Source organism: Lolium perenne, chromosome 2, assembly GCF_019359855.2.
Source record: "Lolium perenne isolate Kyuss_39 chromosome 2, Kyuss_2.0, whole genome shotgun sequence".
Taxonomy (NCBI): Eukaryota; Viridiplantae; Streptophyta; class Magnoliopsida; order Poales; family Poaceae; genus Lolium; species Lolium perenne.
Genome location: NC_067245.2, coordinates 12,777,098 through 12,798,258, shown reverse-complemented (window position 1 = coordinate 12,798,258; position 21,161 = coordinate 12,777,098). Strand labels below are relative to the sequence as shown.

Here is a 21,161-nt window from a genome sequence, read left to right as displayed (position 1 = left end):
AGAGGATCCGGGCCGACGACATGGTACCACCTACACCGGATGGCTTGCCCCGGTGTCATGAAGCTGGTAAACCTATACTGCCTCCGGACATGGAACACCTCGCAAGTGGACAAATGCTCCCTTTGCAGCACTCTATTCATTATCAAGAGAGCGTCCTTCTTAAAGAAAAGGATCCAAATTACCCGGTGTTCTCGGTCAACGTGCCGTCCGACTAGAACTTCGTCAATGAAGACCCCGCGGATATCTTCTTCATAGCGTTCGAGGACGTCTTCAATCTATTTCACTCGAAACGGCTCAACTATAACTTGGTCCGCCTATACGCGATCAATCTTCAGATGAAGATCAACAGAGAGAGACCCCGCCACATCGCGGTAGCGGATCCCTACTATATGCGCGATAGCCAGCTCCAGGATGGCTCAAGGACACGGACCAAGGCGGTGCGGTACCTCCAGAAATTCATGCTCATGCACAAAGAGAGCAACACCATTCTTCTGCCTGTCTTTCCCGAGTAAGTACACATCCGCTCACGGCCGTCGTAACTTATGCTTTCTTATATATTTCTTCCATTGCCGATCATTTCCAACATTCCATTTCAATTGCATGTGTTGAGCAGGGACAAATACTGCACACTCATCATCCTAGATCCAAAGTGGTCAAAGACTACAAGAGAATAAGGGGTGTTCTCGATGAGGCTATCCTTGGCTACTCCAAAAGTGGAGGCACCTTCGACAAGAATGGGCAATATATCAGGCCGGACACTAAAAAGACCGGGTTCAAGCATGTGATCAACTTCCCTTGTATCAAGCAGCCAGCTGGCAGCATTAAGGAGGCCTTCTATGTCCTCCATCACCTTAAAGGGTTTGTCGAGGATGCAGAGATGATGTCTCTGCCACCTAGTAAGCGAGACCCCATTAAAATGTCGGGGGAAATCAGTGATGATGATCTTAGAGAAGACTTCCATCGCATCCAAGTAAAGCTCTCAAAAATTATCTTACAAGATGTATCCAACGGATCGGGGCTCTTACACGCAGCCAGAGCGTTGCCTAAGAGGGATATCGAAGAACGCCTACATAGGCAGGGTGATGGAAGGACGTGGACGACGAAGGACTTGTACAAGCCGTTCCCGGAGCCGCTCAAGAAGACGTCTCGTTGACCGAGGCCGGTGTGCCTAGCATTACTTTGAATCGATAGACAATTTGTACCGTGTTGTAAACTAAACTTGCTTAATTTGCTCGAAACGGTGGTCGTCGTTGTTGGACTTCAATTACTATTGTAGTCGTTATCGTTGAACCATATTACTTATGTGATACCGATGCTATATTTCTTTTAGGTTTATTATTATTTCCTTGCTTTAATTCTTGTGAATATGTATGCATGTGAACCCTCTAACTCTTTCCATTGCGTTATATACTAATATGCCTTGTGTTGTGTCCATAGAGATGACGTACTACGTCGTGTTCGAGGGGCGGGTTCCAAGAGTGTACGAGGAGTGGGAGGAGTGCAAGAAACAGGTGCACAAGTTCAGCGGCAACTGCTACAAAGGGTACCCGACTAGACACGAGGCGGTTGCCAAGTGGAGGGCGCACCAAGCGAACAAGAGCAAGATGAAGACCTTCCTTGTGCTCTCGCTCTTGCTCACCATCGTCGCGGCGGTACTCTATTTCATCCTAGTGTAGGCGGTGGCCGGTGTCACTTCGTTTGTATCTAGAGATGATGAGAACTTTCTTAATTTGCATGGATTATGAGTTGTATGGAGCTATATGTATAACTCGATCGGGCTCTAAGTAATGTGATGATGATGTGATGATTATATATGTCCATATTATATCTGTCTATATTATATCAGTATATAACCCGTATACGGTGTATAAAACCAGTATAAAACCTGTATAATACACCAGGGAGCACAAAATCGAGTATACCTGTAGATAGTTCTGTGGCGCACCAAAAAATAATTCTGTGGCGCACCTATTTCTGTGGCGCAGCTATATCACATGCGCCACAGAACTACTTATTTCTGTGGCGCACCGGACCAAGTGCGCCACAGAAACCTTAATTCTGTGGCGCACGGCTAGGTGCGCCACAGAAACCTTATTTTTGTGGCGACGTTTCTGCGGCGCACCTCCCATGCGCCATAGAATCAAATTTTCGTGCGCCACTGATGAGGCTTTTCCTACGAGTGTAAGAGCCAAGTAGTATGAACTAAATGACATGCCTCACACATTGTTGGTCGAAACAAATATTAACATTTCGGCATGGTGTAAGTGAGGCCAAGTAGGATGCACACGAGATTGATATTTGTGCCACCACACCAGGCTCACTTACGCCACCCCAAAGTGTAGTGACCAAACATTTTAATCAGCGGCATTCTGAAATACCAAAGTAAATGGAATGACAAGGCGAACTAAAATAAAAGCCAAGTAGTATGAACTAAATGGCATGCCTCATACTTTGTTGGTCGAAACAAATATTAACTTTCCGATATGGCTTAAGCGAGACCAGGTAGGATGCACAAGACATTGATATTTGTACCATCACACCAGGCTCAGTTGAACCACCCCGGAATATAGTGACCGAACATTCTAATCATCGACACTCTCTCGAATAAAGACCAAAATGAAGGAAGAAGGCCAACTCAAATCCGAGCCAAGTAGGATCAACTAAATAAATGTCTCATACTTTGTTGGTCGAAACAAATATTAATATTTAGAGATGGGGTCAGTGTGACAAGTCGATGCACAAGATATTGATATGTGTGCCATCACACCAGGCTCACTGGCCCCACCTCCAAGTGTAGTGACCAAACAGTCTAATCATCGGCAAGTGCAAATAAAATTAAAGACCAAATCAAATGCGCAAAACGACTGTCGAAACTAAAGAGCCATATATATATATAGGTTCACAAACATAGCGGAACTAGTAATTAATAGCAACGATTACATATAAGTTCAACGACCATCGAAAGTAATTAAAGAGACATGCAAGTAAAGTGTACTGGATAAAGTTTACAACACAAGCTCGTCGATATTCAGAACTACATAGCTAGGCAAGCATCAAGACTTTCTACTCGGCTCAGGGGGCGGAGCGTGGATAAAACCGCCGCCTTTCGCCATGGTCATCCATGGGCGGTAGTCGTCACCCTGCATTTCTAGCATTGTGTATATGTCACTGTTAGACGGCTGATAGCCGTTGTAGAACTCCCCCGAGCTTCTAAGGACATCTCCATAGATGATTTCACAAAACACTACTTGGATGCGAAAGAAGTTCTCGTCCTGGATCTGCGACAAGCGTGTGGCCCAGTCTCTGAGATGATCTGGTAGCGTAAGCGTCTAGTGGTCCCGTAAAAATGGCCCCATTTGATGGACGGAGTAGTAGGCATCCTTCTTATTGGAACGAGGCTTCTTGACACATGGGAACTTTGTTACGTGTTTGAACACGTGCTTGCCGTACCTAGAATTTTGCGTCTCCATGAGGCCTTAGCTTTGACATAACCATTGAGAGCATCATCAAATACACTCTTGATATGTATACAGTTTGTGCTCGACTTACTGTCCGCATCGAAATATGTGGCCATGGAATGTCTTGGGCATATGGATATGAGTGTGCATATATTATCTCTGCGAAGAACACATAAAGTTTAAGAACAGGACGATCGAAATTTTAAAAAAATCATATGTTAAGACGGTGAGGGGATGACTTACTCGGGAAAGTAAGGCATGAGGATGTTATCCTTCTTCTGGTTCGCCAGAAAGAAGCCTTGGAGGTATTCACTCGCGACTTTCCGGTCCCCAGCGCTGGCCAAGTGGATGGTAAGCATGTAGAAGGGGTCGGCTATCGCGATGCCCGGTGTCTTGTTTCTAATGATCCGCATCGCCATACTGAGCGAGTATAGGCGAATGAAGGTGTAGTGCAGTGGATAACTGTTTTACATAGCGAAGATGTCATCATACCGCAGGAAGATCTTCTGCCCGACGGTGCTATCAACAAAGCCCTGGCCCGAGGGCACTTGGCCACATACACCGAGTATACATTATCTTTCTACTTGAGACGCAGCTCTTGCGTTACTTGTCTGCTTGAGAAGCAGCTCTTGAAGATGAGGGTCCTGCACCCAGTCCATCGATGATGGTCCATCGTCTTCATCTTCATGATCATCACGATGACCTCCGTCTTGATCTTCCTCATCAGGTCCAGGATCTTCTACATTGTGATCATGATCATGTCTGGGATCTTCTACATCACTAGTAGGAAAAGCCTCATCAGTGGCGCACGAAAACATGATTATGTGGCGCACGGGCGGTGCGCCACAGAAACTTCGCCACAAAAATAGGGTTTCTGTGGCGCACCGGACCATGCGCCACAGAATTAAAGTGTTTTGTGGCGCATATGAACCAGCTGCGCCACAGAAATAGGTGCGCCACTGAATTCTATTTTGGTGCACCACAGAACAATGTACAGGTATACTCGATTTTATGCTCCCTGGTGTATTATACCGGTTTTATACAGGTTTTGTACACAGTATACAGGTATAATATAGATAGATAGACAGATATAATATGGACACATATAACATAGCAACATTATACATCATCATCATGGTACTTAGAGCCCGATCGAGATACATATATAGTGGCAAGTGTCAAATATTTTGCATACAACTCTTAATTCATACAAATTTCACAATTTCTAGATACAAAGTAGTCTTCATCCGGTTCCTCCTTTGCTCCCTCCTCTCTACCCACCAGGCTCGCTTGCATCGGGGTTTTCATCCGGTTCCTAGTATGATTAAAATGGAAGAAAGTGAGACCAACAAGTCCGATGCACAAGAGAAATGGAATAAATGCCTCATACATTGTTGGTCAACACAAATATTAACATTCAGGGATGGCGTAAGTGAGACCAAGCTGATGCACAAGAGATTGATATTTGTGCTATCCTACCAGGCTCACTTACGTCACCCCCAAGTGTACGGTGACCAAACATTTTAATCATCGGCATTTTGAAAATACCAAAGCAAACGGAATGACAAAATAGAATAAGTGCCTCATACATTGTTGGTCAACACAAATACTATGGTCAGAAACCATAGTTGTATTATACGCCGCAGTATAATTTGCAGAAGGGCCCCCTTTCCCCGGCCGCCGTTCCGTGAACGGGTCCTTGACGAGACAACAACGCCGATCTGCCTCTCCGGCGCAGAACCACGGCAGTCCCAGCCGCCTCCCTTGTGGTCGCGTCTCCTGCGCTCTTCTCCATGGCCGGACCACGATTGGACTTACCGGGGGAATAATGATAATCGCCATCACCATCGCCAGACTCCACAGGTGCATAGCAGTTTGCAGCAGATGCTACTTTTCTTCCCTCGCCGTCCAGTGAACGAGTCCTTGATGCAAAGACCGTGTCGGCCTGCCCAGCATTATGCCGGCCCGTGTTGCCGCGCTTCAGGCTGTGTGTCCCGCGCCCTACACTATTCGCCTTTTTGCCCGGTGAACCAATAGACTGATCGTTGGAATAAGGAAACCGATGACGGCCGGACGCAAGATTAGATTGCGATCGGCCGTCATCGGCTTCCTTATTCCAACGATCAGTCTATTGGTTCACCGGGCAAGAAGGCGAAGAGTGCAGGGCGCGGGAGACACGGCCTGAAGCGCGGCAACAGGGGTCGGCATGATGCTAGGGAGGCCGGCACGGTCTTTGCATCAAGGACTCGTTCACTGGACGGCGAGAGAAGAAAAGTAGCATCTGCTGCAAAGTACTCTACACCTGTGGAGTCTGACGATAGTGGTGATGGCAATTAGCATTATTCCATCGGTGTGTCCAATCGTGGTCCAGGCATGGAGAAAAGCGCAGAGCGCATGAGACGCGGCCACAAGGGAGGCGGCTGGGACTGGCGTGGTTCTGCGCCGGAGAGGCAGGTCGGCGTTGTTGTCTCGTCAAGGACTCGTTCACGGAACGGTGGCCGGGGAAAGGGGGGGCGTCTACAAAGTATATTGCGGCGTATAGGTGACCAAACATTCTAATCATCGGCACTAAAATGGAAGAAAGAGCCAAGTGGTATCTCAACTAGATATCTGATGGCATGTACAGCACACGTCCGTTGGGAACCCCAAGAGGAAGGTATGATGCAGACAGTAGCAAGTTTTCCCTCAGAAAGAAACCAAGGTTTATCGAACCAGGAGGAGCCAAGAAGCACGTCGAAGGTTGATGGCGGCGGGATGTAGTGCGGCGCAACACCAGGGATTCCGGCGCCAACGTGGAACCTGCACAACACAACCAAAGTACTTTGCCCCAACGAAACAGTGAGGTTGTCAATCTCACCGGCTTGCTGTAACAAAGGATTAGATGTATAGTGTGGATGATGATTGTCTGCAGAAAACAGTAAAACAAGTATTGCAGTAGATTGTATTCGATGTAAAAGAATGGACCGGGGTCCACAGTTCACTAGAGGTGTCTCTCCCATAAGATAAATAGCATGTTGGGTGAACAAATTACAGTCGGGCAATTGACAAATAGAGAGGGCATGAAATGCACATACATGATACGATGAGTATTGTGAGATTTAATTGGGCATTACGACAAAGTACATAGACCGCTATCCAGCATGCATCTATGCCTAAAAAGTCCACCTTCAGGTTATCATCCGAACCCCTTCCAGTATTAAGTTGCAAACAACAGACAATTGCATTAAGTATGGTGCGTAATGTAATCAATAACTACATCCTCGGACATAGCATCAATGTTTTATCCCTAGTGGCAACAGCACATCCACAACCTTAGAACTTTCTGTCACTGTCCCAGATTTAATGGAGGCATGAACCCACTATCGAGCATAAATACTCCCTCTTGGAGTTAAGAGTAAAAACTTGGCCAGAGCCTCTACTAATAACGGAGAGCATGCAAGATCATAAACAACACATAGGTAATAGATTGATAATCAACATAACATAGTATTCTCTATCCATCGGATCCCGACAAACACAACATATAGAATTACAGATAGATGATCTTGATCATGTTAAGCAGCTCACAAGATCCGACAATGAAGCACATGAGGAGAAGACAACCATCTAGCTACTGCTATGGACCCATAGTCCAGGGGTGAACTACTCACTCATCACTCCGGAGGCGACCATGGCGGTGAAGAGTCCTCCGGGAGATGATTCCCCTCTCCGGCAGGGTGCCGGAGGCGATCTCTGAATCCCCGAGATGGGATTGGCGGCGGCGGCGTCTCGATGGGTTTTCCGTATCGTGGCTCTCGGTACTGGGGGTTTCGCGACGAAGGCTTTAAGTAGGCGGAAGGGCAACGCGGGGGGCCACACGAGGGCCCCACACACCAGGGCCGCGCGGCCAAGACCTAGGCCGCGCCGCCCTGTTGTGGCGGCGCCTCGTGGCCCCACTTCCTTTCCCCCTCGGTCTTCTGGAAGCTTCGTGCAAAATTAGGACCCTGGGCGTTGATTTCGTCCAATTCCGAGAATATTTCTTTACTAGGATTTCTGAAACCAAAAACAGCAGAAAACAACAACTGGCTCTTCGGCATCTCGTTAATAGGTTAGTGCCGGAAAATGCATAAATATGACATAAAGTATGGATAAAACATGTAGATATCATCAATAATGTGGCATGGAACATAAGAAATTATCGATACGTCGGAGACGTATCAGCATCCCCAAGCTTAGTTCCTGCTCGTCCCGAGCAGGTAAACGATAACAAAGATAATTTCTGGAGTGACATGCCATCATAACCTTGATCATACTATTGTAAGCATATGTAATGAATGCAGCGATCAAAACAATGGTAATGACATGAGTAAACAAATGAATCATAAAGCAAAGACTTTTCATGAATAGTACTTCAAGACAAGCATCAATAAGTCTTGCATAAGAGTTAACTCATAAAGCAATAAATCAAAGTAAAGGTATTGAAGCAACACAAAGGAAGATTAAGTTTCAGCGGTTGCTTTCAACTTATAACATGTATATCTCATGGATATTGTCAATGTAAAGTAATATAACAAGTGCAATATGCAAGTATGTAGGAATCAATGCACAGTTCACACAAGTGTTTGCTTCTTGAGGTGGAGAGAGATAGGTGAACTGACTCAACATAAAAGTAAAAGAAAGGCCCTTCGCAGAGGGAAGCATGGATTGCTATATTTGTGCTAGAGCTTTGGTTTTGAAAACATGAAACAATTTTGTCAACGGTAGTAATAAAGCATATGTATCATGTAAATTATATCTTACAAGTTGCAAGCCTCATGCATAGTGTACTAATAGTGCCCGCACCTTGTCCTAATTAGCTTGGGTTAACACTGATCATCATTGCATAACATATGTTTCAACCAAGTGTCACAAAAGGGTACCTCTATGCCGCCTGTACAAGGGTCTAAGGAGAAAGTTCGCATTGGATTTCTCGCTTTTGATCATTCTTCAACTTAGACACCCATACCGAGACAACATAGACAACAGATAATGGACTCCTCTTTTAATGCTTAAGCATTCAACAACAGTTAATATTCTCATAAGAGATTGAGGTTTTATGTCCAAACTGAAACTTCTACCATGATTCATGGCTTTAGTTAGCGGCCCAATGTTCTTCTCTAACAGTATGCATACTCAAACCATTTGATTGTGAAAACCGCCCTTACTTCAGACAAGACAAACATGCATAGCAACTCACATGATATTCAACAAAAAGTTGATGGCGTCCCCAGGAGCATGGTTATCGCACAACAAGCAACTTAATAAGAGATAAAGTGCATAAGTACATATTCAATACCACAATAGTTTTTAGGCTATTTGTCCTATGAGCTATATATTGCAAAGGCGAATGATGGAAATTTAAAGGTAGCACTCAAGCAATTTACTTTGGAATGACGGAGAAATACCATGTAGTAGGTAGGTATGGTGGACACAAATGGCATAGTGGTTGGCTCAAGGATTTTGGATGCATGAGAAGTATTCCCTCTCGATACAAAGTTTAGGCTAGCAAGGTTTATTTGAAACAAACACAAGGATGAACCGGTGCAGCAAAACTCACATAAAAGACATATTGTAAACATTATAAGACTCTACACCGTCTTCCTTGTTGTTCAGAACTCAATACTAGAAATTATCTAGACTTTAGAGAGACCAATTATGCAAACCAAATTTAGCAAGCTCTAGGTGTTTCTTCATTAATAGGTGCAAAGTATATGATGCAAGAGCTTAAACATGAGCACAACAATTGCAATGTATCAAATTATTCAAGACATTTTAGAATTACTACATGTAGCATTTCCCGATTCCAACCATATAACAATTTAACGAAGAAGATTCAACCTTCGCCATGAATACTATGAGTAAAGCCTAAGGACATATTTGTCCATATGCAACAGCGGAGCGTGTCTCTCTCCCACACAATGAATGCTAGGATCCATTTTATTCAAACAAAAACAAAAACAAAAACAAACCGACGCTCCAAGCAAAGTACATAAGATGTGACTGAATAAAAATATAGTTTCAAGGGAGGAACCTGATGATGTTGTCGATGAAGAAGGGGATGCCTTGGGCATCCCCAAGCTTAGACGCTTGAGTCTTCTTAAATATGCAGGGGTGAACCACCGGGGCATCCCCAAGCTTAGAGCTTTCACTCCTCTTGATCATAGTATATCATACTCCTCTCTTGACCCTTGAAAACTTCCTTCACACCAAACTTCAAGCAAACTCATTAGAGGGTTAGTGCACAATCAAAAATTCACATGTTCATAGGTGACACAATCATTCTTAACACTTCTGGACATTGCACAAAGCTACTGGACATTAATGGATCAAAGAAATTCATCCAACATAGCAAAAGAGGCAATGCGAAATAAAAGTCACAATCTGTCAAAAACAGAACAGTCCGTAAAGACGAACCTGGAAGGGGCACTTAACTTACTCAAACGGAAAAACTCAAAACTAATGAAAGTTGCGTACATATCTGAGGATCACACACGTAAATTTGCAGAATTTTTTGATTTTTTTACAGAGACTTCTGCGAGAATTCGTGACAGACAGCAATGCTGTTTCTGTGCAGCAATCCAAATCTAGCATCAACTTTACCATAGAGACTTTACTTGGCACAAAAACATGATAAGGAGAGGTTGCTACAGTAGTAAACAACTTCCAAGACTCAAATATAAAACAAAGTACTGTAGTAAAAATATGGGTTGTCTCCCATAAGCGCTTTTCTTTAACGCCTTTCAGCTAGGCGCAGAAAGTGTATATCAAGTATTAGCAAGAGACGAAGCATCAACATCATAACTTGTTATAATAATAGAATCAAAAGGTAACTTCATTCTCTTTCTAGGGAAGTGTTCCATACCTTTCTTGAGAGGAAATTGATATTTAATATTACCTTCCTTCATATCAATGATAGCTCCAACAGTTCGAAGAAAAGGTCTTCCCAATATAATGGGACAAGATGCATTGCATTCAATATCCAAGACAACAAAATCAACGGGGACAAGGTTATTGTTAAACATAATACGAACATTATCAACTCTCCCCAAAGGTTTCTTTTTAGCATTATCAGCGAGATTAACATCCAAATAACAATTTTTCAATGGTGGCAAGTCAAGCATATCATAGACTTTCTTAGGCATAACAGAAATACTTGCACCAAGATCACATAGAGCATTACAATCAAAGTCATTGACCTTCATCTTAATGATGGGCTCCCAACCATCTTCTAACTTTCTAGGAATAGAGGTTTCAAGTTTTAGTTTCTCTTCTCTAGCTTTTATGAGAGCATTTGTAATATGTTTTGTGAAAGCCAAATTTATAGCACTAGCATTGGGACTTTTAGCAAGTTTTTGTAAGAACTTTATAACTTCAGAGATGTGACAATCATCAAAGTCTAAACCATTATGATCTACAGCAATGGGATCATCATCCCCAATGTTGGAAAAAATTTCAGCAGTTTTATCACAGGCAGTTTCAGCAGTTTTAACAATTTCAGGCAGTTTTGCAGGCTTTGCATTAGAAGTGGAAACATTGCCAACACCAATTCTTTCACCATTATTAGTAACATGTGGAACATTAGCATTGCTAGTGGTGGTAATAGTCCAAACTTTAGCTACATTATTCTCTTTAGCTAGTTTTTCATTTTCTTCTCTTTCCCACCTAGCATGCAATTCGGCCATCAATCTCATATTCTCATTAATTCTAACTTGGATGTCATTTGCTGTAGTAACAATTTTATTTTCAATATCCTTATTAGGCATAACTTTCGATTTCAAAAGATCAACATCAGAGGCAAGACTATCAACCTTAGAAGCAAGAATATCAATTTTATCAAGCTTTTCCTCAACAGATTTGTTAAAAGCAGTTTGTGTACTAATAAATTCTTTAAGCATAGCTTCAAGTCCAGGGGGTGTGTTCCTATTATTGTTGTAAGAATTCCCATAAGAATTACCATAACCGTTACCATTATTATAAGGATATGGCCTATAGTTATTACTAGAATTGTTCCGATAAGCATTGTTGTTGAAATTATTATTTTTAATGAAGTTTACATCAACATGTTCTTCTTGGGCAACCAATGAAGCTAATGGAACATTATTAGTATCAACATTAGTCCTATCATTCACAAGCATAGACATAATAGCATCAATCTTATCACTCAAGGAAGAGGTTTCTTCGACAGAATTTACCTTCTTACCTTGTGGAGCTCTTTCCGTGTGCCATTCAGAGTAATTAATCATCATATTATCAAGAAGCTTTGTTGCTTCACCAAGAGTGATGGACATAAAGGTACCTCCAGCAGCTAAATCCAATAGGTTCCGCGAAGAGAAATTCAGACCTGCATAAAAGGTTTGGATGATCATCCAAGTAGTCAGTCCATGGGTTGGGCAAATTTTTACCAAAGATTTCATTCTCTCCCATGCTTGAGCAACATGTTCATTATATAATTGTTTAAAATTCATTATGCTACTCCTCAAAGATATAATTTTAGCGAGAGGATAATATCTACCAATAAAAGCATCCTTGCATTTAGTCCATGAATCAATACTATTCTTAGGCAGAGATAGCAACCAATCTTTAGCTCTTCCTCTTAATGAGAAAGGAAACAATTTTAATTTTATAATGTCCCCATCTACATCCTTATACTTTTGCATTTCACATAATTCAACAAAATTATTAAGATGGGCAGCAGCATCATCAGAACTAACACCAGAAAATTGCTCTCTCATAACAAGATTCAGTAAAGCAGGTTTAATTTCAAAGAATTCTGCTGTAGTAGCAGGTGGAGCAATAGGTGTGCATAAGAAATCATTATTATTTGTGGTTGTGAAGTCACACAACTTTGTATTCTCAGGAGTACCCATTTTAGCAGTAGTAAATAAAGCAAACTAGATAAAGTAAATGCAAGTAACTAATTTTTTGTGTGTTTTTGATATAGAGAACAAGATAGTAAATAAAGTAAAGCTAGCAACTAATTTTTTTGTGTTTTGATTTAGTGCAGCAAACAAAGTAGTAAATAAAATAAAGCAAGACAAAAACAAAGTGAAGAGATTGGATTGTGGAGACTCCCCTTGCAGCGTTCTTGATCTCCCCGGCAACGGCGCCAGAAAAAATGCTTGATGGCGTGTACAGCACACGTCCGTTGGGAACCCCAAGAGGAAGGTATGATGTAGACAGTAGCAAGTTTTCCCTCAGAAAGAAACCAAGGTTTATCGAACCAGGAGGAGCCAAGAAGCACGTCGAAGGTTGATGGCGGCGGGATGTAGTGCGGCGCAACACCAGGGATTCCGGCGCCAACGTGGAACTTGCACAACACAACCAAAGTACTTTGCCCCAACGAAACAGTGAGGTTGTCAATCTCACCGGCTTGCTGTAACAAAGGATTAGATGTATAGTGTGGATGATGATTGTTTGCAGAAAACAGTAAAACAAGTATTGCAGTAGATTGTATTCGATGTAAAAGAATGGACCGGGGTCCACAGTTCACTAGAGGTGTCTCTCCCATAAGATAAATAGCATGTTGGGTGAACAAATTACAGTCGGGCAATTGACAAATAGAGAGGGCATGAAAATGCACATACATGATACGATGAGTATTGTGAGATTTAATTGGGCATTACGACAAAGTACATAGACCGCTATCCAGCATGCATCTATGCCTAAAAAGTCCACCTTCAGGTTATCATCCGAACCCCTTCCAGTATTAAGTTGCAAACAACAGACAATTGCATTAAGTATGGTGCGTAATGTAATCAATAACTACATCCTTGGACATAGCATCAATGTTTTATCCCTAGTGGCAACAGCACATCCACAACCTTAGAACTTTCATCCTTTGTCCCAGATTTAATGGAGGCATGAACCCACTATCGAGCATAAATACTCCCTCTTGGAGTTAAGAGTAAAAACTTGGCCAGAGCCTCTACTAATAACGGAGATCATGCAAGATCATAAACAACACATAGGTAATAGATTGATAATCAACATAACATAGTATTCTCTATCCATCGGATCCCGACAAACACAACATATAGAATTACAGATAGATGATCTTGATCATGTTAAGCAGCTCACAAGATCCGACAATGAAGCACATGAGGAGAAGACAACCATCTAGCTACTGCTATGGACCCATAGTCCAGGGGTGAACTACTCACTCATCACTCCGGAGGCGACCATGGCGGTGAAGAGTCCTCCCGGAGATGATTCCCCTCTCCGGCAGGGTGTCGGAGGCGATCTCCTGAATCCCCCGAGATGGGATTGGCGGCGGCGGCGTCTCAGTAAGGTTTTCCGTATCGTGGCTCTCGGTACTGGGGGTTTCGCGACGAAGGCTTTAAGTAGGCGGAAGGGCAACGCGGGGGGCCACACGAGGGCCCCACACACCAGGGCCGCGCGGCCAAGACCTGGGCCGCGCCGCCCTGTTGTGGCGGCGCCTCGTGGCCCCACTTCCTTTCCTCCTCGGTCTTCTGGAAGCTTCGTGCAAAAATAGGACCCTGGGCGTTGATTTCGTCCAATTCCGAGAATATTTCTTTACTAGGATTTCTGAAACCAAAAACAGCAGAAAACAACAACTGGCTCTTCGGCATCTTGTTAATAGGTTAGTGCCGGAAAATGCATAAATATGACATAAAGTATGCATAAAACATGTAGATATCATCAATAATGTGGCATGGAACATAAGAAATTATCGATACGTCGGAGACGTATCAATATCATATGCCTCATACTTTGTTGGTCGAAAGAAATATTAACATTCAGGGATGGGGTCAGCGAGGCCAGGTAGGATGCACAAGAGATTGATATTTGTGCCATCGCACCAGGCTCACTGGCCCCACCCCAGAGTGTACAAGTGACCAAACAATTTAATCATCGGCACTAAAATGGAAGAAAGGCCAATGCAATTAAGAAGTAGCTAGTATGAACTAAATGGAATGCCTCATACTTTGTCGGTCAAAACAAATATTAACATTCAGGGATGGAGTAAGCGAGGCCAGGTAGGATGCACAAGATATTGATATTTGTGCCATCACACCAGGCTCACTTGCTCCACCCCCGAGTGTACGAGTGATATCGACCAACCATCTAATCATCGGCAAGTACAAAAACACCACCAAACCAGCAACCATGGTGACATAAGTCAAGATACTCAAACACACATAGCATGCATGGAGCAGATGCTCCAAAGGGATTATTCATCACTTGGTATATAGACCAAGTGATGCTGGCAAAAGAGAGGCCAATCAAGAACCAGTAAATCCAGTAAGTGATAGATATGCCTAAACAAGCAACAACACATAGCATATCCCAGCTAACCAGATGAGACAAGTCTTGTTAGCCAACTTAATCACCTAGCACCACCTAGCCTTTTAAAACCATCAGAAACAGTCCTTTTTCTTCAAAGGATACCACAGTGGCATTCATTTACATGATCCCCTACTGTGGATATCTCTATTTTCATCAAAGCCAACAAGAAATAGAAATTTATCATTACTCAGTTGAGTTCAAAACACCACCAAACCATCAACCATGGTGACATAAGTCAAGATGCTCAAACACACATAGCATGCATGGAGCAGATGCTCCAAAGGGATTATTCATCACTTGGTATATAGACCAAGTGATGCTGGCAAAAGAGAGGCCAATCAAGAACCAGTAAATCCAGTAAGTGATAGATATGCCTAAACAAGCAACAACACATAGCATATCCCAACTAACCAGATGAGACAAGTCTTGGTAGCCAACTTAATCACCTAGCACCACCTAGCCTTTTAAAACCATCAGAAACAGTCCATTTTCTTCAAAGGATACCACAGTGGCATTCATTTACATGGTCCCCTACTGTGGATATCTCTATTTTCATCAAAGCCAACAAGAAATAGAAATTTATCATTACTCAGTTGAGTTCAAAACAAAGCTGGGGTACCATAAGGGATTACTCATCACTTGGTAGTAACCAAGTGATGCTGGCAAGAGAGAGGCCAAGCCTGAGCTAGTCAATCCAGTAGAGATGGATATGCATAAGTAAGCAAGAACACATAGCCTATCCATGTTAACCAGATAAAACCAACCTTGACAGCCAACTTAATAACCTAGCATCACCTAGTCTTTTAAACCATCAGAAACTTCCCATTTTCTTCAAAGGATACCACAGTGGCATTCATATTGGAGTCTAGCTAATGGAAATCAAGAACTAGTCTTGATCTCCAAATGGTGATTAGAGGGAATCTATTCATCTTAAGCAACATTAGGGACAAATGGGATCATGCAAGGGATTTGGTCATTTGGATCATAAGGCATCAATTAAGGAGGCAACCAGGGACAAAGGGAAACATTTGATGATCCATTATCATAGGCAACAAATCAGCAATCTTTTTCCCCACTAATCTAGCTAGAGTCCTTAAAAGAAATTCTACTTAAAATGAAGTAGCTCTTTGTTGGTATTGATTACCAACAGGAACTCAAGCCACTACTTGATCTTACTAATTCAACATCTGACTAATTAAGCATAAGCTTATTTAGTTACTGTCAGCCACCGAGAGATTAACAAAAGACAAACAGATAATTTAACCATATAGTTAAATAGGAGAGGCCCAGAATAATAGTACACCCATAAGGTAAAAGCCACATGTGCATGACACTTTGAGCTACCAAGAATAAAGGCCAACATTGAAACTTGAACAGTCACCAGATATTCATGGGTACTTAGGATCAGTAGGGAATTGATAAAGCAGTGAGGAGCAAGCATACCATCAGAAACTGTCCATTTGAGAGAAATAACATTGGGGTAATGTTAAAATGTTTGTCTCCATATTTGGGAGACATTTTTAGTATTGGAGTCTAGCTAATGGAAATCAAGAACTAGTCTTGATCTCCAAATGGTGATTAGAAGGAATTTATTCATCTTAAGCAACATTAGGGACAAATGGGATCATGCAAGGGACTTGGATCATTTGGATCATAAGGCATCAATTAAGGAGGCAACCAGGGACAAAGGGAAACATTTGATGATACATTATCATAGGCAACAAAGCAGCAATCTTTTTCCCCTCTAATCTAGCTAGAGTCCTTAAAAGAAATTCTACTTAAAATGAAGTAGCTCTTTGTTGGTATTGATTACCAACAGGAACTCAAGCCACTACTTGATCTTACTAATTCAAAGCAGGACCAGTGCAGGACCAGTGCTGATGTTGCCATCATCTCTGACCCCAAGAACTCTCTCATGTTCTCTCTCACATGCCATGCCAGCTGCTTGCTCCAAACTTACAACAACACAAACACAAGAATTTTCAATCAGCAGTAACCACTTGTGCTAATACTGGCAAACAACTAGTAGTACTATTTCTGCATTCTGTTGAATCTTAGAGCAAGCTAGGACTCTAAATTGCTGCCAATCAATACAAGAGGCTCATCATCCACATGATTCATCATCACAGGCAGATAATGGAAATAGTATATCCAGATCGAGCACAACAGCATCCAGAGCACAACATCAGCACAACAACATCCAGAGCACAACAACAACACATCCAGAGCAGGGGTAGAGGAAGAGGGAGGGGAGGGGAGAGGTGGAGCTCACCGACGATAGGGGTGGAGGAGGAGGTTGACGATGACGGCAGGGGTGGAGGAGGAGGAAGACGCGGCGGCTCCTCCTCCTTGACGCGGAGCCGGCCCCTCCTCCTTGATGCAGCGGTCCCTCCTCCTCCACGCCGCAGCGGCTTGTGCTGTTGGTGGCGGGGATGGGTGGAGCGTGGCGGCATGCGCCCCTCGCGGAGGAAGGCGACGGCGATGCTCACCATGGAAGGCGGCGGCGCGCGGCGGTAGGGAGAGGAAGAGGGGTGGAGGAGGAAGAAGAAGTACGGGCGGGGGAGGGGGTACGGTATGATATAAAAGGCGCTATTTCTGTGGCGCACCACCACAAGTGCGCCACAGAATCAATGATGTATGTGGCGCACCGGAACCAGTGCACCACAGAAACACTTATTTCGGTGGCGCACCACGCCCTGTGCGCCACAGAAATAACTACACTAATTATTGGTGGTGGCAGGATGTGGGCCCCACATAATTTCTGTGGCGCACGGTCTAGTAGTGCGCCACAAAAATAAGCTATTTTTGTGGCGCACCCTTTCTGGTGCGCCACAAAAAAGCTTTCTGTGGCGCATTTTTGGTGGTGCGCCACAGAACTAAGCTCCACCTATAAGCATTCCCCTACTAGTGTTGTGATCATGATCATGTCCGAGATCTTCTACATGGTGCTCACCTTCCTTATTTCTTGAAATCCCATGGACAATTTCATAATCATCTTCATCACCTTGACACCGATAGCCATCCATGAAACCACGCACGAGAAGGTGGTCCCGCACCATATAGGATTTAGGGTCCATAAGGCTCTTCAGTTTGCATCTTTGACACGGACATATTATCTCCGTTGGGTTATTTTGATCGTCTCGGCCGTCGCGGATATCAAAAACCTAGCCACAATGCCTTCGGTCATCATGCGGACCGTGGTCGCTTGCGGGGTATAGAGAAAATGGATATTTTAGAACCTAAACAGAAATTTGGCATGACCTTCCCTAAAAATAGAACCTATGTATATGCGTAGTATGCCCATTTTTCACCGAAACGGAAATAATTCTACATTTTGGAAAAATATTGGCAACTCGCATTTCAAATCCCTGCAAACAAAAACGTGCATGCAACACCTATGTGCAAGCTTCGCATACAACACATGTGGAGGCTTTTCATACAGCACATGCATGTGGAGGCTTCACATGCATACAACACATGTGGAGGCTTCACATAGCATATATGCACACACATGTGTGCAAGACGATCGGGACCGGTCACATACAAAACATATCCAACAAGTTGTCAGCCATCACATAAAGTTACTGATACGGTGAGACCGAGAGTGTCGGATGAGAAAGAAAGTTGAGATTAAGTAGGAGAGAGCTTCCTCTTACTTACCTATCACCAAAATTAGGTTTAACAACTTAAATTGGGTGAATGAAGGGGTGGAAATGAGGTGGGAAGGAGGAGCAACGCGACCAGATCCAGATTTGGTAGGAGATGGTGGAAGAGTGTTGGGGAAAGTGGGTGGCATGTGGGGGGTGGGAAAAGCATAAAATGGTCTCAGGTTAGCAGTGGCGCACCACTCACTGGTGCACGTACCACTGTTATGTGAGATAGCAATGGCGCACCTCTAAGGGGTGCGCCAGTGCTAACCTAGCACCAGCTCCTCCCTGGTCCCACCACATGTGCATAACTTACCAGTGGTGCACCTCTACATGGTGCGCCACAGTTAGTAGTGGCGCACCATGCACCAGTGCGCCACTGGTAAGGTGCTTAGATGTAAAAGGCCATGGCCCATGCCTCCCCCAAACTTAGCAGTGGCGCACCCCTTAGGGGTGCGCCATTGCTATGTGAAATAGCAATGGCGCACATAGCAATGGCGCACCCCACTTCTAAGTTTGAGGGAGGGGTGGGATCTAGCCGACCTTTAGTGGTGGTGCACTAGAAAAGCAGTGCACCACTGCTGTTTTCCTCTCAGTGGAGTACCACTTTTTGGTGCGCCACTAGTAACTAGCAGTGGCGCACCAAAAAAGGTGTGCGCCACTGGTAGTTTTTTTACGGCTAGCCCTCTTTCTAGTAGTGAATCTGCCCGGGTGAATCTTTTGTGGTGCAGCTAGAGAAACCGGGAAAGGAAACTATTGAGGCGACTGGCCGCGGGATGGAGGAGTGCTCGGCGGTGACATGAATATGGCACATTATCGAAAGGGGAAGATATGTAAGTTACTCATTTTTGTCTGAATCCAATTTAGGATTGTTTTCTTCTCTTGAAACATTTTTGTACTTCAATTTCACGAGGATATTTTGATGGTTTTCTGATCAAGCCAGTGTAGTACCGCAGTTAATATATGATCCAAACTAGAACGACAATCGCTATTAATTACCACTGTGACAACCACAGATTCCCTCGCAGACTCGTCGTATTCGAGGGAAGGAACACATTATGCATATTCTACGACCGCAACTACGAAATCTCGCAGCGTGTGTGCATTATCCTCGACTCTGTTATCCCTGGTGGCTTTTGATTATTGGGTTAGTGCGAGCCTGACGTTTATGCACGTGCATCGATGTTTATAACCGCCAGGGCCTGCCTGCACTATTATAGTGCTTGCAGGTTCTTCAGAAGAGAGGCTAGGGCGCCCAATGGGGCAGGTAGGCTTTGTGTTGCAGTCATAAAGGCGTTGCTAGTTGTTGAGTTTTAAAAAGGCACCATATATAGGAAAAGCCCCAGTTGAACCTGGGTGCACGTGAACCCAGGTTGGAAATGTATTTTCGAAATGTGAAAAATTTCTGAAATAAAAATATCGGGGTACGTATGCATGTTCCATGTGTGTGTAGAAAGTTTTCGCGGAGAAACCACTTTTTTATTTCAGAATCTAAAAAAGACAAAATACGTCACATATATACTGCTATATAGCCCTGTAAAATTTCACTTTTTTGCCGAGGCAAAATAAAATGTTTTTTCAGAACGAAACTCATGTCCAGGGCACATGTTTGAGATCATCTTTGCAATCATTTTGTGTTTCGATTTTTGAAACATGTTTTAACATCACAAACTCACTTTTGAAAAAATGGGTTCACGTACACCCAGGTTCACAAAAGCCGGTCTCCCATATATAAGGGATGAAAATGACGCTGGATAGGGGTGCTAGAGGGCCCAACAATTGACATGGCATTTATAAGGGCTTTGGCGGTGGATACTTGAGCTGGAGGGGGAGGGGGCGGACGAGCGGGGGCAGCGGACGAGGGAGTTACATTAGGCGGTGGTCGGAGGAGATACAAGGTGCAGAGGTGGACGGGTGACCTAGAGAACCGGAAGTAGGCGATGGCAAAGCGGAAAACCAGTTTTGAACTTGCGAGCATATGCTCTTGGTACCCAAGAAAACATTTCAAAATGTTAAAAAAAATCTGAATAAAAATTTTGCGTGTATATGTCGATACTATATGTATGCACTAAATTTTACATTTTCTGTGTCCAATGTGAAAAACATAAATAAATATCTTGTGAAAAAATGGACAGAGAGCTGGTGCACATGGGCACTAGTAATCTCATTTTTTAAATAAATCAAAAAATATAATTTTGAGTTTCAAAAAGTTCTGAAAAAATTTACACATATTATGAATGATATATCATACAATGGTGTAAAATATTAGTTTCAAATACTTTATATTCGGAGCTACACAAAAATGATAAAGTGTAGATCTGAGTAGTCCTTTTCAAATCTCCAAAACATACCAAATTTTGTCATTTTTATCTACATAAAATAAAAATAATTTCGGGTTGAGATTTTACATGATTGTGAGATGTACCACTGACAATTTTCAAAATTATTTTTAATTTTTAATAACTTCTATTTTTTAAATGGCGAGAGCACTGGAGCTCGGGAGCCAAATGCACTTTCCGCGAAAAAAAACTTTTTTGCACACGAGACAAAAGATACCGGTTTTTCCAGGAAACAACTTTATGAGCACATATAAGTCAAGATGTGTGCGTCAATTGTTTTTCAGAATTCTTTAACATTTTGACTATGTTTAAAAGTTAATTCAAAAATTAGAAGCATATGCTCCAGGGTGCAAAACGCTTCGTCCAAAAGGGGCAGCTAGAGAGAGGTGTGT

The 21,161-nt window shown here is 43.2% G+C and overlaps 1 non-coding gene across 1 annotated transcript; it reads right to left on the bottom strand.

Annotated features, from left to right (window-relative positions):
* Positions 1 to 4,326: 4,326 nt before the first annotated feature.
* LOC127337327 (small nucleolar RNA SNORA5) lies at positions 4,327 to 4,437 on the bottom strand. Its single transcript, XR_007873738.1, has one exon. It is a non-coding gene; the product is annotated as a small nucleolar RNA SNORA5 (small nucleolar RNA).
* Positions 4,438 to 21,161: the final 16,724 nt, after the last annotated feature.